General features: G+C 36.4%; 1 protein-coding gene across 1 annotated transcript in view; it reads left to right on the forward strand.

Annotated features, from left to right (window-relative positions):
* The window catches only part of BBS9 (Bardet-Biedl syndrome 9), a 285,204-nt gene that overhangs the window by 220,088 nt on the left and 38,547 nt on the right, over positions 1–26,569 (forward strand). The gene's annotated exons all lie outside the window — the stretch shown is intronic.

Raw genomic sequence — 26,569 nt, forward strand, 5'->3', positions numbered from 1 at the left:
ACCTGCTTTTGAACTTGTCTTTCATAGTTGCCACTACACCATTTGTTTTTGCAGGCTAATCAGGCTGGGTGGATGTATATGCAGGAGTTTCCTGGAGTCCTAAAGTATGGTTTTGTCAAATTTTGAATACGTGAGATAGGAAGAACAGACAATGTGTAGTGGCGTGTCACCATAGCTAATGCTCGTGTTACCACATCGAGTCAGATGATGGCTGAACATGCAGATACTTGAACTGATCACTTACCTCTAGAGTTGTATGAGGAAAACAAACCCTCCTGAAATTCTGTGGGTTTTAGATCTTAAGAAGTGTAAGCTTATTGTTGGGTAGGTGACATGAATTTTTTTTTTTTTTTTGTTTGTGGTGTGTTGCCTTGTTCCCATTGTATAAAATAAGTTTCAACATATATTTAAAGTTATATATATAGGTGGGGACATGGCTAAAAATATTATAGCATAGAATTCTGTGTTCTAGTTTTTCAAAACATAAGAAGAATAATAATCTTTAATAATAATAATACTTCTAAAAGTATGTACAGAGATTAAGTATTTGAGGTTGTTATATCTCTTGGTCTTTCTGACAATACAACCCAGAGTCTGCTGATTTGAAAAGAATGGTCAAAAGCCAATTACATGGCTGCCCATAGTTTGAAGTTGGGTTAAAAGAAGTGTATAATTATTATTTTTTGCCATGCGTGATTTTATACCGGACGTGAAATCTTAATTTACTGTAATTACTCTATAAAAATCGGCTGAAGATAGTAATGATTATAGAATTTTTCGTAATTTCTTATAACAAAAGAAACAAGAGTAATGGGCAAAAGCTTTTGAAATAATCCTCCTTTGCTATGTATTCTCTGTTCTTCTACGTGTACTCATTTATGTACCTGGGGGAATGGGTATCAGTGTGGCACAAACAGCTCATGATATGCGTATCGGTTCTAATAACAAAAGTGAAAAGTAGGTGGAAGTTCCCTGTTTCTGCAGCAAACTGGTAAAGTCTACTTCTGGCACACTGTTGCTGTCAACGTTGTTTATTCTAAAATACAAGGCAGGACGCTGTGGTTATCAGGAAATTCCAGCAGTTTTCACAGCTGGACATTTCCCACAGGGGTTGCAAGGAAACTTAAATTGTTCATGTCTAGACCAAGCTGTAGCAACCAGCTACTGCTGGGAAAATATCTTCCAAATGCCAGGGAGGTCCTGTATACTCCATCCATTTCTGTCTCATGGTTGAAACATGAGGATGGCTTTGCTGATAGCAGAGGAGTGCAGAGTTGCAATCTTCCCTCTCCCAGGTCTACTCTCCTGTCCCACTAGGGCCACTTACAGGTATGTGCAGTGTCAAGAGTAGAAAGATTCACTAAGTGTAGCTGCATCCTACCCTAATAGACACTTTTTTCCACAGGACTGAGGACTCAGATATGAATGTTTATTGAGTCATACCATCGAAACTGGAGTGTTTATGAGGAGGGCTGAGGCCAATGTGGATGAATGGGCAGATGGTGGTATAAGTTATTCTTTTTGTGTTGTTGAAGGTCTTAGCTTGCACCAGTGGAGGATCAAAGTACTATAAAGTACTTTGCATAAGTCAAGCAGAATTTCAATAATTCGTGCTTACAGCCATCTAGTTCATTGTGGAAAACTGGATGATTTCATAAATCAGGAAGAGAAACTGCTTAAGAAGCCATTGGGGATCATGCGTCACCAAAATACACTCAGTTAATTTGCTCTGACAGGCCTGTTGGCGGTGGTTGTTTATAGTGTTTTAGTGCACTGGAATTTGTTTCACAGGCTGTGACCCTGTTGTAGTAGGTGCTGTATAAACGGAGAGCAGCCTGGCAGCCTGTGCCCGAGCTTTCAATCAGACAACAAAACAGGAGGGAGGAAGTGGAAGTAGACAAGACAATGGAGTACAAGGAGACAGTGTTAGTATGCATGCAAAGCAGTGATTTCAGCATGCTTTAAGCCTTACCATTCTGCGGCTGAATTACTGCTTCATTTTGGGGGAGGTGGTAAAAGCTCTGTTCTCTAATAATACTTCTGGGAAAATTTTGCTTTAGAAGCCATAAAATGCTTAATGTGTCTCCAAGTGGGAGGTTAAAAGAGAAAATCACCAGCAACCTGGCATTTTAGTATTCTAGGAGGACCACAGTGTGTTTTTTATTCAGTTTTACAAAAAGGAACTGGTTCCTGTCTCCTGCTTCTTCAAAAACAACGTGTCGTCTAGGCTGGCACTGGAGAAGGTATATGCACGTGTGCCTTGCTCAGTTATAAATGTTGTGTAAATGCTAGTAGGTAACACTACTAGCTGTTACTAAATTTTTTTAAATTATTATTTAAGCTCTTAATTGCACTGTGGAGAAACTTCACTCCATCAAGTCATTACTTAGGTCTCTTTTGGGAGACCAAGACCAAATATAGGTAACCTAAATTCCACTCACCACATCTTCACCTTGTGTTTTATGTTTAGATGTTTCTGCAGGCTTATGCCATAGATAGTGGTGCAGGAACATAGATGGAACTGACTCCCTCTGGTGTACTGTGTAGTGGTATAATGCCCAAGATAGCTGTTTGATCCTTGCCTTTAAGCCTCACATGTTAGGGATCTGGGAATTTTATTTTCCTCACTGGAGAATGGTAATACAGAATCTCTGTGTGCACCTGCTGTGCAAAGGAAGGCTGTATTTGCATTCTGTGCTTAGGTCACCTTTACTCTCAATTCTAGTGTAACACAGTCACAGCCTTGAAGAGAAAACTTAGAGACATCCTAGACGTACTCAACTGCAATATGGAAAACCAAGCATGCTGCCTTGTCCGTGGGGCCTATTGACCTCACCTGCCTCTAAAATGTTGTTATGAGGCTGGTGATGATAAGAAACGAGGCACTGAAGAAGCTTGAATTCATTGCTGCTGGGCAGGCAGGCTGTACCAATAGCCTGAACTCAGAGAAATAAAAATGTTAAGTTCTGGGTCATGAAGACAGCCTGTGCTTTGAAGTACTTGCATGATCTTCAGCCTCGGGAGAACACAGACCACAGGCAGGCAGAATTTTCGATCACTGAGAAGCTTTGTGGGCAGGACTAAATGGCACATACACACATGTGTTTCTGTTCTGGAAAGATATGGGCATACCATATAAGTGTATTTATTCGCAGCTTATTATTTAGTACTGTAAACTCTGTAAAATATACTACATAATACCATAAATTTTCTTTGCTTAGCAGTAGGAGACTTAGGGCCATCTCTATCTGCTAAAGCTCTGTTAAGATATTGGTAAGCTTGCCTGCCTTTTGAGATACTTACAAATTTAGGATGGTTGGGATTAATGAAATGGCAATATATGTTGCTTTACTTTATGGACTATCTCAGGGATATCATTAAATGTAACTTTCCTGAGCCCTTTGATGTATTATAGTGCTCACTGTGGTAGTGAAGGATAACTCATGCCCTTTATTGCAGAGAAATGTAATGCAAGATTCTTTTGTCTCATGGATGAGAAAAACATATAAATCAACTGGATATAGTGAAGGTTTTGTTCTCTAATTAAGTCATCCTTTCTCATGTTTTTACACAAATAAAGCATTTTCATTTTCATTCAGGCTAGTGATTTATGGGTTTGGCACTCTGTACTGATGCTGTAGGAGCTCTGAGATGTTCATTGTTAGGCTCAAACTATTTCAATAATTCTGTTGCTTTCTGTCTCCATGTGTAATTTTCAGTCAAAGATTTACAGTTATGCACCCCACAGATCCTCATATTAAATTGTATCATCTGCAAAAACGGATATAAATGGGTCCCTTGGCTATTTTCTTCAGAGTTGCACAGCCTGCATATGGACAGTACACAAGAATACTCACTCCTATTGATGTAAGAGCCAAGTCATGTTGTTGCCACTGTCTGTAGGTGCATTTTTTGTACTGTTCTTTGTAGGATAGCATTATCCTTGCTCAATTTTGGCCTTTAATATGTCTTAGAAAGCTGTGAAAAGAAGGTAGATCTGCATTGCAGGAACATTTGCAGAAAGTTCTATGTTATACTAGTCAGAATGTCAACATCTTTCTCAAGTTCACTTAACTTGATTAACTTTTTTTTTTTTTGTCAACTTCAATAGTCAACATATGTTGCCCATGGTTTGTGAACAAATTGGGTTTTGAAACCACCTGGGAATTACTGTTTAGAAGCTAGTTTAAATTAAAATTAAAATTAAAAAAAAAAAGCATTTCCTAAAAGACACAGTTTTGAAATGTAGAATAAAACAGAATGTCACCTGTAGCTTTCTAACTCAAACTTTCAAACCTGATCCATTTTCTTGTTATATAAATATATATATATACCACTCATTTTGGAAATTTCAGTTCTCAAAACTCAGCCTGTTACTCAAAGATTGGTTCTTATGGACTCATATGTCATCCCCATAAAGGCATGCAGAGCTGACAGTTCTTTTAGCTGGATTATTCTTTCTTTCTGATATTTTTCTGTTTTAGAGAGATTGGAGATGTGTAAATCCATTCTTTTTTTTTTGTGTAGCTTCTTCTTAGTGTTTTGTGTAAGTGATTTAAAAAAATATTATTTTGTTTAGGAAATAAGCATATACAGTCTGGGAAGGATACAAGGATAACTATAACAGTAGTGGGGTTGTAGTAAATGGAACACAGCCTCTTTTCTTGACCAAGCTGCAACAAATTACAAAATACAGAGAACTTTCTGAAACTTCTAAAACTTTGATTAATTTCAAATTACTCTTTTCTGGGGTTGTTTCTTTATGCAAAATCACTGCTATTCTGCTTTGCCTGGTTTAAATCAGAATTCTCTATGGATTAATAAGTGTTGTTTTCCCATGCACATCACTTGTGATTTGAACATCTTTTGTCCAACTTGTATAAAATAGTGGGCAGAGAAATTGGCCTTCCCAGAATTCAGGCTTCAGTAGGTGTGGTTGTGATTTTTGGTTGTTTGGGATTTTTTTTGCAATCCTTCAAATGGCAATCCACTTTCTTTCTTACTCATGTTACTGGACACAAAAAAAGAAGCTCAGATACAGCACTTAATATGACCTTTACATGACTCCATAAAAAGCTATGTCTTCAGTCTGAGAAGGGGGTTAGGATTGGCCTACAAGTTAAATTTTGAGGGGAAAGTGTCTTATTTGTGATTACTGTGATTACTTATTTGTGATTATATCAGTGCTGGAATAACAGTTCGATAGTCTAAAAATTTGATTTGGAAATGTTTGATTAGTAGAATTAATGCTGGGGTGCTGCTTACAGCTTTTTAATTGCTTAATTTTCTGTACATTAATTGGTCTAATTATAGAATCAGAAAGGGAATGTTATTTAATTTTGCAATGTGTAAGTTAATAATACAATATTAGAAGTGTTCCTTTAGAAAAATGTTTACTACTAATTGGCAAAGTAAAAAATACCTTTCTCATTTTCTGTGATTTTTTTCCTACACATCAGCCACTGAAGTTTTCCAGACTCATGAGAATAGGAAAGTAGTTTACTTAGTAATTTTTTGGCTTTCTTTTGCTGTTCTTATACTTGGCTAGTTATGTAAGAAAAAAAAAAATTTGCCCTACATTATTCCTATAATGGAATAATCTTTGATTTTGTTGTACATCATGCAAGTACATACTAATTTTCAATTAGTGGCATAAACTTGATGGCTTTTGGTTCTTCAACATGGTCAAAGATACTTGATCTTATCATTGCTTCACAGTTACTTTTCACAGTCAACCATGCATTACAAGTGGCCTTCATTTGTGAAAAAGCATCTATTATGTCCTTTTGGGAAAGTGAGCTGTTCTCTGTTGCTGTGCTTCAAACCATCATGTCCTGTGTGCATACCAAAACCAGGGCCGGCCGGGGGGGGATGGCTAGACACCAAGGAGTCACTATATATAGTAGGAGTCTTTTTCTTTCCACAGCTTAAAAAGATAAGTAGCTGAAAGAGAGTCAAGTGTTGTTTCTCTATAAATTTTGTGCCAGCAGGTTTATCACTAAATGCTGTAGGTTATGTTGAGTGGAATAATCTGGAGGAAGAAAGGGAGGCTAAAATAACAGAGCAGTAGGACTATTTTGACTCCACAATCAAACTCTCCTTGACTTTTGCCCTTTGGGTGGAAAGTGCTTATGTTACAAAACAACATGAGGTCAACCTCTGGGTTCTGCCCTTAGTTTTTGTCTTGCTGATCTACACTTAGGGAGTAGTTACCTCCCGTTCTGTGCTTTTGTGTTAAAAGTTATGTGTTTTTACTGCTTGGGCAATAAGAATGGCAGTTGCTTTTCCTACACAGTGTAAGAAAAACTGCTGAATTGAAGAAAGAAAAATGGCCTAGATGGCATTGAAGAGCCATCCGTGCCTAGGCTTGGAATGAAGAAATCCTGAAAAACATGGTAGCGTCCACTTTTCAAATATCTCATTCCCTCAAAGGCAGTGTACAGTGCTAGGAGCATTTTTGCACTTGTGACATGGATATATTAAAAAAAATGGTTTAGGTGCACCCAATTGATCTGATAGCACTCTATGAAAATTCTGCTGAGCTCTTTACGAAGAATATGTCATACCTGGTCTAGTCAGCTTTTTTTGGACCTATTCCCATTTTAGGATGCCAACTGCTTGGTCAGTGATCCAGTGACAGACCCGTGATCTGGAAGAAATGTGGGAGCCTGAGTGTATTATTTAGTGGCTTTGGTACAGTGAAGGAGGCCCCTGCCAGGAAGCAATAAAGTAGTTATTAGGTAATGACTGTGGAGGCACCCCCTATAAGGTTAAATTGATATATGTAAATCACGATTTCAAGATGCTGAAGCTGCCTCTTGGTGCCCATCTTTTTTTACACAAGAGGGGATCAAATGCTCATTGTTTTGATAAATGGTATGCTACTAACCTACATTAAAGACCTTAAGGGAGTTGAGTTCTTAAGTTCCTTTGAAATGTAAGGGAATTTGGGTGCCAAGAGCTCTTCTTTTTTAAATAAAGCCTCTGGCTCATTTGCTTTTATTAAACTGTTTTTAAAAAAATCATGCAAAGCCTTTGATATGCTCTGTCACAGTATGGAAGTGGCACAGGGTACACAAATAAGGACATCTTACTTCAAGGGGTGTTGGCAGTGACAGAAACTTTGGCTTGATACTGTTGTGTTGGAAGTGTGGTGTGTAATACTCATGGCAGTTTTTAGAGGTCTCTGCTGTATGGGATCATTTGAACAGAAGTGTTTCATGTTGGCTGGTTGTTTGGGCTCCATAAATGATAGTGAAAATAATGTATTCTAAAAGTGAAAAAGAGCCTGTAATTTACTGGGGGTCCAATCAATGTTTTGTATTGCTGTTTTTGCAGTCTGTTTATGGGGAGCTAAACCCAACAAATTATCCTTCTTCAAACTAGTTCTACTGGGGGGGGGGGCCTGCAGTTTGGTTATCTTCTCATTTTTCACATGACAGTGCTGCAACACAAGTACAAGCTCAAGTATTTATGGGGAATGTATTATTATTATTTTTTTTTTGTCTGGGTTAGAGGCTTCCAATGTAGTTCACCCTATTCAAACAATACAAAACAGTTTTTCGTTGGTGCTCCTGTCAAAAACCTTTGTAAATTCTTTTAGATTGCAATCTGAATTATTCCCCTTTCCATTTGCAATGGAGACCATTAGAAGGTTTTTCTTGGCCACACCTAACACTCTTTTGAACAATGTTGAATTGTACAATTATTAAGAAGCCAAAACAAAAACCAAAAGAAATACTTCAAATCTTACACATCTATCAGGCTTTACAAAAAAAAACCCTTGGAAACTGTGAGGCATTGTGACAAGTGAGTAAAATAAAAAACTATTGCAGTCTGCATTTCTTAAGAGATACTGGGAATTAAGCCTCTGCATAGGCTTGCAGTTAATCTTGTGTACCCTGCTGCCTGAATGGGTGATCACTAGGCGAACAAACTTGCTTTTGTTTGTGAAGGTATGTGAAAGAAATGCACAGTAAGTGTTTGCATAACATCTGATATCATGTAAAAAATTGCAATGAAAGTGAAAGTGAGCCAACTATAATTTTTAAAGTGTTCTTTAATTGTGTAAGTGCGAATTTTGCAAGTCTTCAGTTATAAATTCAAATTTAAATTTAAAAGTTAAGCTGTAAAGTTAAAACAGGAAAAATACCTTAATCAGAGTTATGCAAACCTATAGAATCAGCATGAAAATATTTTTGTACTGCCACATGTGATATATCATTGCTTTGCTGTATAAACACAATTAAAGAGTGCCTTGGGGACTTCCTCAACAAGAGATTAAACAGGGAAACAAGACTGGCAATTCTAACACTTTGCATCTGATGATTTAATCAATCCAGACAGGCTTTCATTCCCAAAGATTTCTATTCCCTGAAATATGCTTTTTAAGAATTCACAAGTGCAATTTTCTAATGGATCACAAACACACGTTCTTATTCTGCCTCTCAGTGAAAGAAATAATCTGTAACCTTTTCACAGATAAGCATTATTTTTCTCTCCCTCTTCCCCCCTCTTTTTTTCCTTGTCAGAGATTAGCAACAATTTAGATTTGTGAGTGGAGCTAATTGCTGAATGCCTTCTAAACTGCTTCAGCCAAAATGACCTTACTTAGCAAAATGCTACAGTTTCAATTATTAAGTCAAGCTCACTTGTTTTGTGTGAAATAAGTTAAGGAAGCACATTGTAGGCTGGTCTGGAGATGGTGGGCATTTCTGATAGGGAGGGTTGAGGTGAGTAGCTAGCAAGCCCTTCATGGAGCATGAGCTCCCTTTACTGAAATGGTGGCTTGCTGAGCATGTATCAGGTAAACTTCACCGAACTTGATCTCAACAGGCTGGAACAATGGGCTGAGACCAATTGCATGAGGTTTAACAAGGTAAAGTTCTGGGTCCTGCACTTGGGTCACAATAACCCCATGCAGTGCTACAGGCTGGGGGCAGAGTGGCTGGAAAGCTGCCACATGGAACTGGACCTGGGGGTGTTGGTCAGCAGCTGGCTGAACATGAGCCAGGGTGTGCCCAGATGGCCAGGAAGGCCAATGGCAACCTGGCCTGGATCAGCAATAGTGTGGCCAGCAGGACCAGGGCAGTGATTGTCACCTTGTACACAGCACTGGTGAGGCCACACCTCATGTTCAGTTTTGGGCCTCTCCCTACAAGAGAGACATTGAAATGCTGGAGCATGTCTGGAGAAGGGCAACAAAACTGGTAAGGGCCCTGGAGCACAAATCTGATGAGGAATGGCTGAGGAAGCTGGTCTAAAGCCCAGAAAAAAGAAGGCTCATGAAGGACCTTATCTCTCTCTACAGCTGCTTGAAAGGAGGCTATAGCCAGGTGGGGGTCAGTCTCTTTTCACAGTAATAAGTGATAGGATGAGGGAAAATGACCTAAAGTTGTGCCCAGGTGAGGTTTAGATTGGATATAAAGAAGAAATTCTTCAATTTCTTTCAAATTCTTCAAAGGATTGTCAAGCATTGGTATAGGTTGCCCGGACGAGTGGTTGAGTCACTATCCTTGGAGCTGTTTAAAAGACATGTAAGTGTGGCACTTGGGGACCTGGTTTAGTGATGGACTTGGCTGTGTTGAGTTGACAGTTGGATTTGATGATCTTAAAGGATTTTTCCAACCCAAATTATTTGATAATTCTTGGAGGACAAGAAAAATTCCATTTAGTTAATTTAGTTTTGATGCAGGCTGTGTTTTGGATTATAAAATGATTTTCAAAAAGTTCCAGATGGTTAAAATATTTTGTAAAAGAAAATTACTTTCTTTTTGGCTGGAATTGTTTTGATTGTCATCCTTATATCACAGCAAAAATGTTTGAAGAATTCTATTCATATGCCAAATCCTAGAATGCAATGCTGCAGCATACTGCTCAAAGTCTTTGACTTGGATTGGATTCAGTCTCATCATAGGCAGAAGGCAGGTATCATCTTTTCAATAGGTTTTTGGGTGCCCAAAATATGCCCCACCTTTGTTCACTCTTGTTTCTAATTTTGAGAAGGCTAGTCAATGACACTGGAATAGAATATTTTATGAGATTTGCATGTTTTGCAAACATAGAGATATTTATGTATTTATGTCTTTTTATATGTCATGTGAAGAGAACATATCCTTCAATCATTACAATGATCATATGCGTCTATTTTTGAGGAGTTTTCTCTTCCATGGCCTCCTTACTTAGTTCAACTACTGGAAACAGTTAGTTATGAAAATACAGTCTTTGTAAAGGACTCTAATTTCCAGTACCTAACCAACCTGATAAATAGACTGTGAGAACTGTTTACAGCTGTTGGCTCTTAGCAAAGAGCACTCACAGCTTTACAGCTCTACAGTTAACTTCTTTTCCTTCTCCATGCTGCACCTGATTTGCAATGATTCTCTAAAACAAGTTTTATTAACAATTCCATTGTCCTCCTCCTGCTACCCAGAGATTTCCTTTAAAGCAATAAAATTCTTAGTGGCCTAATCCAAAATGATTACCCAAAGGATCAAAACCCCTCATTAGTTGGTTGTGAAGACTGCCTAATTTCAGAAATAGAGTTTACACATTTTCAAAACTAAATCCAGATGAAAAATATTGTCTTTTTAATCATCTTCATAGGCTCATAAAAAAGAAAAATGTATTCAAGAGAGTAAGAAGTAGGAGTGGTGACATTAAAAGACTGTTCTTTTACTGTTTCTCAGCCTCAGTGCAGATGATAGGAATTGGTGAGCTGAAACTGTAAGACATAAATTAAATGAAAGTTTCAAAAGAAAAATATACAGGCATGGTATGTATTTACGTACTTGATTCCAAAAAAGTAACTTTAATTCAGACATATTGTACTGTTACATCCGAAGCCTTCAACAGTACTGCAAAGTGATGAAATGTTTAAGATTTTTGTTAACTGTCCAGGAATATTCAGTAGCTAAAAAATAAATAACAAATGTTAAGGGAAGGAAATGGATTTTAAACCCCATTTAAAATTAAACCTGTGTTTATTAGTATCAATCCATAATAGTAATGCTTGTATTTGAATATACTGTTACCAACAGGGAACATTCGGTCTATTTGGACATGCTGTGAGATCCAGGCAGCTGCTGTGCCTTAGACATTCTTAAATAGTTAATGAACTGGCACTCCTAAACCTGTCTTATTTATTATTATGGACATAAAATCCCACAAAAGAAAGCCAGATGTTTTGGGGAAACAGTTTGGTTTCAGGGTTTTGAGCTGTGTGTCATGCTTTTTATTATAAGATTTCCTATTCCCAGTATCTGTTTTTTTTATGTCTTCTGATAAGGCTTCCAAAAATTCTTGCAGATCACCCATTCCCCACATAAATGAGTTGAATGAAAACTGTAAGGAATAAAATGTGTGTGGTTCAAATGCATGCTTCGAGAGTTAGTATGTTTTCAAGACTAATGTGAGTTTTGGGGTTTTATTCAGGAAGAGCAAAGTTACTTTTAAAGGCTTTTGCAAATCTTGTTCAGCTCAAATCCCAGAAAGTAAGCTTGTGAAATTTCAATCTTCAGAACACTATTGCAGACATGTCCTGTACCAAATCCTACTCCATGTGATTGAACTGTGTGACTCTTCTTATTCTTTGTCCCGTTTTTGCATTGTTTTCGTTCTGTCTCTGAAAAATTCCATGAACTCCAGTTTGGTTGTGTTTCCTTTCATTTATATCATCCTCCCCTCACTGGCAGTGTTTAATAGCTTGGGGTTTGTTCCTCTATTGAAATCTCTCTTGCATTTCACATTTTGCATTCATGTAGGCTGAATGTTGGCCCTCACTGAAATCCTATTTTCAAGCATATTTCTGTGTGGAAGCTTACACTGGCATATTAATTTAATTATATGTGCATCACAAGAAGGTTGATCATTCATCTTAGGCACTGTATTCTCCCAAACTGGATTCCATTAGAAGTTTTGTAATATCAGTGACAACTGTTGTTTGAATTGTTTAAGATTTGTAGTTTGTGTATAGCATTTAATTAAATTTTATCTGTACATTCTCTGATTAAATGAGACTTGCTAAGGAATTTGAAGGTCAAAATTATAACAGTAGAAGAAATCATGGCCAAGCAGAAAGTAATTTTGGTTTAGGAAGTAGTCTTATTGGTTGTAGATAATGACTGTCAAAAGGTCACGAAAAAGGAAGAATGGAAGAACAGGCATGGATGTGGGAAGTGTGTGCACAGTTGTGCACAGCAAATTTTTAAGAAGCAGCTTAGGTACATTCAGACTGTGACTTGACCCTTGAGATAACCTGAAATGCCATATTTAATCTGGCCTAGGTTAATAAAGCAGCTGTGAATGATGCATTTTTAAAGATAATTTTCTGAGAGAAGAACAGTTTTATTTCTGAACAGTTTTATTAACTGTTGCATAGAATTTTGGTACCAGGCAAGGAGAGAAGGGAAAAAAAGTCCAAGAGGTGGAAGAAGGAAGTAATTTGAAACTTGTGTAGCTACAGTCTTTTCTCATCAAGCTGCAGTTTTCTGAGATCTTTGAGACTTGAAATTGTCTCAGGTTTAGTTGAACAAGAGGAAGAAAGTAGTGAAGAAAGGGACAAACGAGATATGCATTTTGTGTATAGAGTCCTGAATTGCACTAAACTTCATCTGTCCCTAAAATATGTGAAATAGCCATTTGGTGATTTAGTGGTCAATGCCACTTCAGATTACAGATCCTGACAGAAAAATATTGCTTTCCTTGGGTGAAGGGTTTTTCTCTGTGCTGAATTAGTCAGTATACGTGCACCAGCACAGATGTAAATAATTATATAGGATACAAAGAGAAGACTACTGTGTATCAACATGCCTAATATGTACTAGAGGGTAGTTTCGGTAGCTTGTGAATAATTTTTAAATCTAGAATGTTTTCCTTTTTACTCAGCAGCTACCAATTTGATACTTAGAGCACAGAAAAGTGCTGTGTACATATGTTTATGCTTGATCATATTTATGGGATGAAAAAATGTTTTAAACTGTATAAAGACTGGAGAAGAAACAGGAAATATATATATTTTTTCAATTCTTGGAGTAGATACTAAGCATAATTAATTTAAATGATGGAGTAGATAAGTAAGTTGTCTTGAAATAAGTATGAGAAGGATGCAGAGGGATGTTTTCTAGGATTTAGGATTGCAAATCTGAATAAGTATGTTTAGAAAAATATATTTTAAAAGATAAATATTTTAAGATTTCATCAAAAGAATTTATCATAGCAAATAATAAATCTCAATGGCCATTTAAAAAGCAACATATTAATTTGCATGCATTTTCCTCTACTTCTAGGTGTGCTTTGAATAAAATGTTCTCAAATCAATGTCATAAATGCTGCCATTTACAATTCTGAATGTATTCTTATGGACATATGGGTTCATGCTTTAATGTGTAGGTACCGTACATTTTTGGTGGAATGGAAAGGCTAAAAAAATGGTTTGAAATAACTTGAATACTGGCATGGAACCTGAAGTGTCTGTTGATGTAAATGGTGGAGTTTACATCATTTGGATGTTAACATTGAGATTGGAGGGTTAATTATCTTCTCTTTGTATAAGTGCAAATGAGTGGAGCATTTCCAGCACCTGTTGGCCCCAAATTTAGCCTTTTAATTTTACTTAATTTGAGCAGTCTGTGTATTTTTTTAATTTTATTGTATTTTTATTGTATTTTTATTCTTCTGTTTTCCAAATTTGTATAGATCAATATTGTTTTTATGATACCTCTGAAAAAAAGACTGCTCTTTGGACATATTGCAAATGAAATTAATATACACAGAAGATTATCTTAATTTCAATTTTTTTTTCTTTTTTGATATGTCTCTCCCCCTCCATGTTTGAAAATTAAATATTTAGTATTCAGATTTTCATGCTTGTATCCATTGCAAAATATTTAATTGCAGATACAATACTTTCTGTGGTGCAAGATTCTCCTATTTTTAGTGGATTTTTAAAAATTTGGATAAAATTTTGTTCCAAGTCTGAAATTAGTAGATGGAAAATAAGATTGAACAATATTGTTTCTCTAGTTAATATAAATATTTATCGCATATATGTATATAGCCTAGTTTTACGTATTGAATGTGTTTATTACAGATAGAAATATAGAGAGCAAATATATATATATATATCAATCTATAACATCAATTTTATTCCAGGTGTCTCTCATCAAATTTGACCCTTTGCACCATGTATGCCGGTTGATTTAAAACATTTTAAAATGAACAAAATCCAGTATCCATGGTTGCTTCTTAAATAGTGTCTGAGAAAGAACGTAACCCGTAAATGGTTTTCTGTATTCTACAATCACACCTACTATTACACCTCTGAACCTCAATCAAGGGTTTGTTTCTGTTCTACAGGCTCTGGCTGGAGCAGGTGTAAATGGAAAGCAGATTTCTGACTGCTGAGCCCAGCAGCTAACAACTTCCTGTTGTAGTTGCTCATGCGTTCCCTATAGGGCTCCTAGTTCCTTAAATGCGGTAGAAGTGCCGCTGGATAAGGACAGTTATCAAGGTGATGGTTTGAAGTGAATTCCATGTACTGAGGTTCCTAACAGGTACCCAGGAGTACCAAGCTGGTGCCTGGCAGTTTCTGACTGGTTACCATGCTCTGTACACAACTGGCATGATTTCTAGGGCCAAACATAAATGTAATGTGCTGCATCGATACAGTCAATGTACAGACACTGCATCGTATTTTATTCACAATCATATCATTACTTTCATTGAAAGCAAAGGTGATGTGCAGGCACAAACTTCCCCCTTTCTTAAGTTGCTTTCTGTGCATAAATGTTTTTGTATCCTCAAGGTCTTTGCTATGCACTAGCTTTTTTTTTTTTCCTTTGGACTTTCATGTTTAGGCTTAGTCTAGTTGCTTCTGGCCAAATCTTGAATGTTCTCAGACACAGCAAAATCTGATACTGTATTTACTGTTTTGATTAGATTATCAAGTTAGTTCTGGTAAAATATTCAGCACTTTCGAGTGGAGTTGAGCCTGCAGTATAGTATAGGATTCTGGTTTTGGATCTGTAATCTCAGTTGTGAGGTTCAGAAATGTTCATATGGCATATGAACAAGAATGGCATATATGAACAGGTCACCTGTAAATATCTGGATAAAAAGCCAGAAGTGATTTACAATCAAAACATAATATAAATTAAATACAAGTTAATGTGTTTCAAAAATAATTGTATGTTACTGTGCTATTTCGTGGTCCTCATTAAAATGCAGGGAAAAGGGGGTTGCAACCCTTTGATTAATGTGCTTTTCACCAGGATATCAATAAAACCCCAATGCCAGCCTTGTCTGTGAATAAAATACCTATAAACAGAGTATATAACACGTTTTTACATAGTTGACCTTTTGAACAATTCCATATGTTTTTCATTTATGTGGAATTGTTCTCTCTTACTAGACTCCATTCAAAAAAATTTATTTTAGACTTGGTTTAAATAGAACAGACACCTTGAATATCTTAACAAGCATAGCTGACCCTTTGGTGGAATTCTTAAAAAAAAGGATTGTCTGCAGCTGCCATGCCCATGGTGTGCTTATATCTGGGTTGTGGAATGAATAAAAGGTAGAGCAATCCTTGGAAGAGTTTGTACAAGTGGAGTGTAAAAACTACACACAGGGGGAAATATTGGCACTGGTCAGAGAAGTGTATGTGGTACATAAAATTTCCCAGCAGTTGTGCTGCAGTGCACTCACATGCAGAATATATTGGTTAACTGGTAATAGGAAGCCATTGTTTTCTTTACAGATCAGAAACATTAATTCCTGGCATGTCATATGAACACGTGCATAATGTAATAACTTAAACATGTGTCACTGTTGTAAGGCAGGTGTGAAACAAGGATATTCAAGCTGAAAGATCCTATAGCCAGCTTTAGAGTCAAGAGAAAGGCCAGGAGGATGCCTGGTCTGGAAATAGACAATAAAAATGTTTTAGGAAGCTGCTTTCATTCTGTTACATGAAAAATATATATCTTCCTTCATAAAAGTAACTCTTAATCTAATTCTGTCAGTTCATTTTCTTCTTTCTATTTTTTTCTCTCTTCTGAACTTTGGGGTAAAAATTCAAGGAACCTTTTAATGATTTTATTTTATTGCTCGTCTTGTTTTTCTTTAGCTGTAAAAGTACTTTCAGTTTTTCAATAGCTCTATAGTGAAAAAAAGGAGAACTTTGCATACTTGGTCTTAAAAGGAATTGTTTTTTACTATTTTTGAGACAGAGAATTCATATTTAATATTGTGAAACCAGATTAATTTCTATTATATTAAATGGGAAAAATTATAAAAATAGTGTAATAATATAATTTCAATTTTTATTAATTTTTCTTTTATATCATATTACTTTGATATCTTTCAGTGTTATATCATTAGTCTATTCTAGCTACTGAAAGCACCAGCTCTTAGTCTGATGAAAATCCGTTCTCTAAATAATCATTTCAAAGTGTATGTTCATTTCCTTTTTGTAATGAGACAAACTTTCTTTGGCTTATAAACCCCAAAGCAGCTTGAATACAGAAATAAAACTGAGGAGTTATTTAGCCATATTATAATCTTGATTTTGGATTTAGTTCCCTCCTTGTTGCTAGGAACTTTCAGAACAACAGATGTTTTAAATGTACAAAATGAGATTTTTTACGTACAAAGCAAATCCAATGGATAAATCACAGATTCAGAGCTCTGTAAACTGTCTCTGTACTACAGAAAAAGTAGTATTCACAATCATTGTGGTATAAAATATGTATAAAGTGATAAAGTTGCTTTAAAATTTCCTGTATCAGATATTTGAATGTAGGTTGTGTCTGTTTTTAAATCCTTAATTTGTGGATTTGGATAATTTGAAGAAACTACCCAATGTTTTTCTGAATGGTCTGGGTTCCCATTTTTTTTAACTTAGTAAGAATTCTTGTAAGTGAAAAGTCACAGCTGATGTTTTCAAACTTTGTGTAGAAATTATTGCCCCCACAAAATCCTGAAGAGTTAGAAGGAAAAGAACATTTTAATTGGTCTTTGAAATGCAAATATTTGTCATTCACAGGGAAAATTTATACAATAATTTATCTAAAATTTAAATAAATATAATAATTTATATAATATATAAGTAATTTCTATAAAAATTATATAAAAGGCATCCCCAAATGAATCTTCTGTGTGTCAGTGAGAAAGAACAAAAGAATGAACTGTTTCCAAATTGTAAAATTGGGGATTTGAAGTCAAGGGTCTTCTTTGCTCCCTCTGTACTGGTTTATGAGCTGGCACTGGAGTGGCTCTGGAGCATATTCCTGCTCTCCCCAGCTGTTAGCAGCAGTAGGGGGAAGTGTAAAGACTCAGCCCTTCTGAACCATCCTTACTGTCTTCAGAACTGGCTCCTGTTGTGGCCGTAGCTTCTGTGAGTGGTCGGCAAAGCCTTGATGTGAAGCAAAGAAAGCTCACTGGTGACTACAAGTCTTTGGATCGGGCCCTGAGCTTTTAAGTCTGTAACTGTCATGGAAAATAAATACTGCACTTGAAGGAGCAAGCTCCAGGGTCTCCTAAAAGTAGCTTAAATAGCTCAGAGAGGAGCAGTATAATAACTCCAGCTTTCATATAGTAGGTTCTCACTAGTTTTACATCCCAGGGATACTGCTGGGACTCCCAAATCACTGGTCAACAGTGTAATGATACATGGCAAATTACCTAGGTAATGGCAGTCGGATAAATCACCTCCAGCCAATGCTGGTTAGTCAAGCGAGGGGTGTGCTATGTATTAACTGGAACCAATTCCCCAAAGACAAAATCAAAGGGAAAATGGACTTGAGAAATTTTTTTTAACCTAGTATGATGATTAGTGGTCATTAGTGAAGATGATTTATTTTTCCTTATGGAAAGGCTAGTGAGTGATTTAGAAAAGCAAATGTGAATGTGTAAGTTTTTACAGACATTGCTGGAAGGGATCAGAGATTTCACAGCAGAGCTGTTCACCTTTATGGCCGAATTTCTGTTTATATTCTTCAAATAAGGCAAAACAACACAATGGAAAAAATTCAGTAAGTTCTTGATTGCACCCAGGGTTACAAACCAGACACGATGACTTCACATTATCATTTTCATGAGGAAGAACAAAACAAGCAGTGCCTACTCACAAACCTGCCAAATGTTTTGTGTGGGGTGAAATAAAGTTGAAGATCAAAGTGCTGCCAACTTGATAGGAATTGAAGGTGCTGAATGTGTCATAGGATCTTGACACAGGAAAATGCTGTGAGTTGTCCTAGCCAGAGCACAAACTGTTTCTGGAACCAAACCAGAAAGTCAACTAAAGTCACAGAAAAGTGTTAGGAACTTTTTCATACCTCTATCCAGAAATGTAGGACTTCTAAATCACAGCTGATGCTCAGTTAGCTATGGAAAAGTGAATGTAGCTTAGGCTGATGCCAATTACAATAATAATTTAGATCATAGAATGTTTGAAGATATTTTACTGACAGTAATGAATCATGTGTTAGCAAATTGAGCAACTAAAGGAAGGTGTTAATGAAAGGTAGGTTCACTGATGAGCATTAAGTACGTCCTGTGTTGCACAGTGATATATGAGTTCATGGTGGTATTTTTGGAACTTCCTTCGTGGAGCATTGTTGAGTGCTAGAATTATCACCTCTTTATGAAGGCACAGGCAGGAGAAAAGAACTTACCTATTTCTGTTGCAGAGTTCAAATTGCGTTACTTTCAATTTGGGCATGTGAACACAAGTCTACAGGCTCCCATGGTGTTTTACTGATCATATTGCTGGTTTTCTGCTGTTGTGACGTTAGTGTATGTGAATGTATCTATGCAAGATGTGCACATATTTCAATTTGAATAATTAAGATGATGACTCTCAGACTCACTTGCATGTGGGGTACCATTTGAAGCTTGCAACAATTTTTACGCAACATTCAAAGCCCTCTGAGTTAGAACTGCTGCTTATATTTTTCTCTAATGAGCTTGCTTTCTTAAAGTGACCTGCCCACCTCTGGCTTCCCTGTAATGTTTCTGACAAAGAAAAAATCCAAGACACTTATTCTTTTAATGCTGTGGTCTGTACTCCTGACTAATCTTTTTTTTTTTTTTCCTGGTAACTTGGATATAATGGGGCAAGAGAGAAGCAGATATGATTCATCACCTACTGTAAAGTGCAGCCAAAGACTACATTAATTCTAAAAATGAGTAGAGGTTGTATGACAGAAGGGAAGACTGAGGCAGTCATGGAGGATTTGTGCTAGCAGTGAATACAAAGAACCTGACCTGCTGCTTGATTTACAAGAGCATTTGCCTTTTCAATAGCTTTTCAGAGAAGAGTAATCCCATTGATGAATCTTAATCTTTGCATAGTTTTCAGTATTTAAATTATAGACAGCCTAATGTATCTGGAAATTCTGTTAAATTCTTCTTCTGTGACAATGAATTCTATAGGCAGTTATATTAATGACATAAGAGGAAGTGAGCATCAGTGTTCATAGTAATGAATTTCTACTTGTTTTAAGTACTGTCCAAGTGCTGCAGGGGCTTAGGCAGATTTTTATTAAGGATATGGCTAGAATACAAAGAGGAGTAGTAGCAACTGAATCTTGTTTCCATCTCATTTGGTGTTTTGAAAGGTCTTAAGTGGTACTTTATTTTTTTCTCGGATTTCAGCTTGTTATTAACAGCCAAAGCTGGATTGAAAGTCTATTCTTTAAACATCTGTATTTTCTTTCTATACTGAAAAAAATAAAGGAGCTGAGACTTTCTCTTTTGAAGAGGAATTCCTTGTGTCTGCAAAAAACCCTGAGTCTTATCCATTTTTCAGACTTGTAGCTGAACTAATTGTCTTACAGACAAGGTTCTTCTCTTTCCCAAGGCATACACAGGGATGATTTTTCTGTCCTTAGGAATTTCTTCCCTCATGGTGCTATTTCTAGCTTCAGCCAGTTCTCACTCATCTGAGAATGACTTCTGTAGCTTCCTGGCTGACTCTTCTCCTCCCTCTTCCTTTGAAGATGCTCTTTTAGCAAAAATGACCAGAAAGCTCATGACTTTATGGATAATGCTTCTGACCTTGCTTTGAGTCACTGATGGAATCAAAGGTTCTCTCAACATCATTTTTTCCCCCCGTAGGTTATTTTCTTGCTAGCATCTGATCAGGAGAACCACCCAAATGCTTGTACAAAAAAAAGAAAAAGCAATTATTTTCAATGGAATAAGGAGATCAGAGGATTACTTTGTTGTTTGGCCTTAAAACAGGTTGTGCCAAAAAGGAGAAAGTGACTCTTATAAATCAAGAGGGCAATCTAATGTTTCAAACTGGCCAAGAAATCAGTTGTTTTTTTTTTTTTTTATTTGGAGGCTTACACCATTCTTAAGTGCATGGTGACTTTGTCAAGTACAAAAAAAGTCATATTTTCTTTGTGCTAAAATTTTAATATGGGTGACCAAAAAAAGCTTGAAGCTACACTCCCAACAAGAATTGGATCAACTAGCAGTTGTAGTCCTGGGCTATGTCTGCCCGAATTTGCCACAGGAACAAAATGTCAGTTCTTTCATAACCTTAACTTTTCCAAGATATATCAAATTTAAGTGTTTTCCTTGTATATAACTGAAAACAAAAGTTATTCTTTCAGTGCATCTCCTAGTTTATTTATTTATTAGCATTTATTTATTTATTTATTAACATTTTTTGTAGTTAATGGGAACACACTTTCTACTCTTGTGAAGATATTTCTTGTAAGCAAAGAAAACAAATGGAACTTCATGCAGTCTGGATTATCTAATCAGAAGAGCACTTAAAATAAAGTCAGGAGGTATTAAGATTCCTGATGTAACCATTAAATTGGATAGCCTTCCAAGGGCTCAAAGAAATTGGGGGTTGGGAATAGAAGGCTCTTGTTGAAAACTACATACTATATATTATGTACACTTTGGAGTTCTTAGCAAACTGAAGGTTGACCCTTAAATGGGACATTTACTGCAACTCTGTTTAGCTGCTTTGCTTGCATGGTGCTGATACCATGGTCTTGCTGAGAAAGAAGATTTGCAAGTCATTCAAACTGAAAAGAAGTAATGATCTAAATAGCAAACATTTCTTTGACAAAATGTCTGACAATGCACAACTTGTTATAATGAAACCTGCATATAGACACCATGACAGACCCTTGTCTAAGTATTAGAGGTATAAAGCCTAAATCTGCTGAACCAAGTGGTGCTGCTGCTAGTGGGGCAGTCTTAATAACCAAGCTGGGCTGGGAAGAAACTAGGAACTGCATGTGCCTAATTCCTATGGAAATTTTTTTCTTAATTCCTATGGCAATATCTAGCAAAATTGGAGGAATACTCTAAAATAATTAATTGTCCAAATTATAGATCATATTTTGGAATATAAATTATGATGTATAGCTCAGTAGCAAGATAAATTCCTTAAAGAAGCTTTGGCTTCTATGGCTTAGGTCTCCTTTTTTTACCATTTGTAATTGGGGAGTTTTGAAGAACAAACCAGAAGATATGACATGAGAACATAGCTCTGCACTATAACCACCCAAAAAGACCATCCAAGTTGTGGCCTTGTGGTCTGGAATGGGGGGACAAGTAGGTGAGCAAAAAACTGCTGAAAGAGTAGTAGCAAGTCATACTCAGCATGGAGGCCAGTCACAAGTGAGATTTGTCCTTGAATTAATGCTAAAGAACATGTCTGTTCTCCGTCAGGAGGAAAGGAGTGTACTCTCATCAGCTGTGCAGTACATAACATTGGGTTGAGGAGTTGAGGCTCTCAAGGTCCGGGCTGCCATTCAGGATGGTCCAGGCAGGCTGGAGGAAAAGGCCAATAGGAAGTTTAGTAAATTCAGCAAGGATAATTCTTCAGTGAAGAATTAACCCCTTTCAGTGATACTCAGGAGGGGCTGGCTGGGAGCAGTGGGAGAGAAGAGCCTGCACAGGTTGCTGAGCATGAGTCCTCAGCATGCCCTGGCAGAGATGGAGAACAACAGTGGGCTCTTATGGGCAGGAGCACAGCACGGAGGTTGGGAGAACATATGTTTTCCCCCTCCACTTGGCACCTGCTGGATACATTTGGCCACAGGTAGTTACTGCATCCAGTCTAGGACCTCTGAGAAGGGAGGGATACCAATGAAATGGAGCCAGTTCAGGTGGCCAGGGCTGGAGCTTCCCCATCAAGAGCAGAAGCTGAGGGTCAAGACTGGTTCACCCATACAAAATCCAGGTATGCCTGCTTAATTAAATGCCTTCAGTAGACTCTGTAGTGCTAGTTATTCTTTTCAGTTTACTTTTAGATGGCTTTAGTTTCAAAACATTAATGAGAAAAATAAATTTGAATTGTGCCTGTGTGTTTGTTTTGATAATTGATATTTATTCCCTGACCTAAGCAGAGATATGACCATGGCTCTCTTAAGACACAGATGAATGTGTTTGTACCATTAGCTATGCTGATAATTTTGAACTGATGTCTTTCAGTCTCTTCTGTAGACATTGTTTCATTTTAAATAAAGTATCGATGAGAGGGAAAGACCACAATGAAGGGCTGTGCCATTGAGTTCTTTTGGGAAATAGAGATTTTTGGCGTCTCATTTTTGCTTCAGTGAATTTTAATTATCAAAAATATTGCATAGAATGAGTCAACCACCTCCAAGGAGCCAATACACTGATCAGCAGGGTATGCCCAGGTAGCTGGGGAAATAGTGGAATTCAGCTCTTGACCGGAAGACACTTCCATTTGAAGTGTATCTTCTGCCTGGAGGCATTTTTGTAATTCTTGGTTTTTGAATCAGTAAAATTTACATTTTCAAGTTTAAAAAGTCTATTGAAAACTTCTTGGTGAGTTTTAATCTTAATTTGATCTGTAACATAATATTTCAGATTTTTAATGCTACTTTTCTTCATTTTGTGTTTGTCTTTTCTGCTTCTCTGGTCATTTTTATTTCCAAGTAGTTTCACAAAAACATGTCTAAAATCTTCTGGATTTAGAATTATTAGAAGTGAAACTTTATTCTGCAAGACTAATAGCTAGTGTAAGGTGGAGTGCTGTTCTTGCCAACTATAGAACATTTGTTAACAATGTTTATTATCATAATGCTAAAAGTATGTTATTACAAACTTTGTATGAATAATATTTTTGTGCAAGTCACAGCACACAACAAGGTGTGCATTATAAAACCATGTGTCTTTGGCTGAGTGACCTAAGTGACTTGAAAAGTAGATTTTCCGTATATATCCACACAATTGTATTCATAGCATTAAATTTTTCCAAAACTAATTTCTTTTGAATGGTGGGAGAGATTAAAAAGGGAAAAATGATTCTGTATGATCTTGTGATGGAAAGAACTTTGAGCTAATGACTGAATTGTAATTTATATCTTCTTCCCATCTTATTTTTTCAAGGTGGCTGTGTGTTTTAAGTATATTGTAGTTCAAGATGGAAACAATACTTCTTTGTGATTTTAAAAGAACTTATCTTCACTGATTTGTTGAAAAGTATCAGTGCTACACATCCTGTCTATTTGCCACTCATACAGTTCCACATAGTTAAAAAAAAGGGAATTTCTGATAATTGCTATTTCATAATGTGGCAGCTAATATGTACATTCTGCACTATGATTAATTTGTCTTTCAGCATCAGGTATGCTAAGAAAAAGAAAAATGAAATAACCAAATCAGCAACTTTTCACAATTACGGTGTCAAAGTCAGATATGTGATCAGTGCTCACTACTTAGGCTGTAGACTATGCAGGAAAGTGGATAGAATGAAATATCATCCTGCTCTAAGAGGGATGTCTTACATAAGGAAATGGATTACTCTGTGATTGTGAATTCCTTTCTCCATTATCTGTCAAAGGAGACTCTTTAATGCTGTTGGAGTAAATGCCTAATTTTTGCCATGATTACCATTAGGTGAGCTGAATCCTACTCTCCCTCCTCCTCCCCCTCCACCCCCCATTCCCCTGTATAATGAAGTCAATTGCTAGGTAAAACTAAAGCTGGTAACGAATGAAACATTAACATTATTAGTTATGGTTTGTATGGTAGTGTTCTCATGCTTTGAAAGAAATAGTGCCTTTACTAAAACCCCAGAAAGTCATTCCATGAAAAGATCAGTGCTGTTCTGTTGAAGTCAATGGACTTGTGCTGATTTTATGTGAGCTGAAGATCTGGCCTGTCTTCTGCAGCTAGTGTGGAGAGCCTTTCATGTTTACTTTTACTTTGTTAGGGTCTCCAAAACACAGTACACTGCCATATATTTGTGTCAGTCACTTTTTAGAATTGGCATTTACTACATAGTCATGAAGCATGTAAAGATTTGGTGATTGATTATTTTACCCAGAAGCCAAATGAAAATACAAAGCAGTTTTTGCTATCTGAGTGTTGGAAGGAGACCAAAATGTTAAGCTCTAGTATATACCTGAAATAAAACCTACCATAAAACAATGAAATGTATAACTTTGCATAACAGAGGGCAAAGTTCTGCTTTCTGTTGAATGGGAATTAATTTCCTGATAACATTGATGTGAAAGGGGAATTTGGCCTCCATCTTCTCAAGCCACCCTGTCTTTGTTATTGATAAGCTAATGGTTGTCTTGGTCGACTGTGATGGTGTGGACTTCAGGTTTGAGACTGAAATAGAGCAACTTTGGTGAGTATCAAGGAATGTAGTAGATAGGTGCTGTTTAGTGAACCCACGTGTACCAGCAGCAGAAAATATGATGGATTGCACTGAAATGAAACCATCAGGTTTTTAAACAGAGTGGTTCCTTTTTTAGTTTCAAGAAAAAGTTTCTACCACTGGATAAAATTATGTGCCAATTATGTATAACTTCTTTACCACTAGAATAAAGGAAGCCATAATTCTGTGGACTTATGTTTTATTGAGTTCATCTGTTTTCATTTATAAATAGAATGTATGAGAAAAAGAAATCTGTGCTGGTGGACAGTGAAATAATGCGGCTTTTATACACTTACAGTGAAATGGTTTATTTTCTTGACATGTTGAAAAAAGACTCAGAAAAGACAAATCTACTTTAAGATTGTCAGTCTTGAGTAATGTAGTTGTTAATGTTGATCTTGAATATTATAGTTAATAATCAGCCTGCTCATTTTTACCAGCATATTCAGACTCCTCCTGGAAAGAGGAAATCTGGGAGGAAGACAATTACTTTAACAATTCTTCAGAGAAGAACTTAGGCTAAGTCTATAAAACCCCATATTTGGGGCAGAGTTTTTTTAATTGCTTCAGAAATTCCTATGGATCTAATTTCATGATTTAGAATGTTTGAACTTATCCTCTTGTGTGGAGCCTCTTAAAATTAAGTACAACTTAAATCCAAAAAGCCATGGAGACATGAGGTATGTAGTACATAGGAAAATACATAAGCTAGGACAATAGAGCAAGAAATCAAAAAAGTTTCAAGGTTAAAATTCTGCTGTTGCCTCTAGCTTGGACGATTCCTGTCTGGAAAAGAAAACTGCTTTTATTTTAGATAGCTAGAGTTGTTCATATTAACTTATTGAGAGTGATAAATATATGTACTGTTAAATCTTGCTTGTATTTGCTACTCAACAGTAATCTTATGTTACTTCAAAATCTTGAAGTTAATCCCTGGAATAAATCATAATTAGGGGGGCAAGTGGTACAAACAGGAATGAAGTATTTAGTATACCTGTCACTAATGAAGAATTAATTTCTCTGAAGTATATTAGTCTAAGTGTTAACATATAGCTTGCTAATTGAATTTATGGTATATGGAGTACAGGATGAATATATACTGAAGTGTCCTCATAGATCCCTTTAGTAGTAATTAGGACTGTAAGGACAGCCTTGTGGTATTTTCATTACATCATTAAAATGAAATGATTAGTTAAGTAGTTCTTGTACCAGAGCCACACTAAAGGGGTAGTATTAGCTTAAAAAAGGGAGTTTTTCTACTTCAAAGATGTAGTAAATCCATGATCAAAATAGTGTGTGTGTATAGATGCAAGTGCATTAATTACAGAGAATCTGGAAAAACCAATTACTGATACTAGACATCAAAGGTAAATTAACATTAATTTCAAAATAAGGTGTATGCAGTCTGTAACACACACCCCTTGTAAATTCCCAAAACATCCTCCTTGATAGATCCAGATTTCAGTACATTTCAGTGAAATTAGAGTATTTAGGTAGTCGCTAAAAACTGCTGCAGTATTTACAAATGTTTGTTAGAATGTCTGAGCTTCAGTGAGCATCTCAAAGATAAAAAGCATCTTCCAGAGCTGGGCTGTGAATCTGTCTGTGGTTAAGTGCAGTCTGAGCTGTGGACATAATTTGGTTGACACCAGGTGCTGTATTTTGTAGTTGTGTCGTGCACTGTGAATAGCAAGCATCCAATTTTACTTTTTTGTAAATGTAAGATAATTATGTATCTCTTGATTTTGCCCTAAAGTCTTACATCTTAGAGCAGTTCTTCAACAGTGTTTTTCTGATCCTGATCCAAATTTTAAATCCTAATCTTGAATTTCATGGGTTTTTTTTTGTTTTGATTTTTTTTGGTTGGTTTTGTTTGCTTGTTTGTTTGTTTGTTTTTGTGGT

The sequence above is a fragment of the Pyrgilauda ruficollis genome, unplaced genomic scaffold (assembly GCF_017590135.1).
Source record: "Pyrgilauda ruficollis isolate IOZ18807 unplaced genomic scaffold, ASM1759013v1 scaffold2, whole genome shotgun sequence".
Classification (NCBI taxonomy): domain Eukaryota; kingdom Metazoa; phylum Chordata; class Aves; order Passeriformes; family Passeridae; genus Pyrgilauda; species Pyrgilauda ruficollis.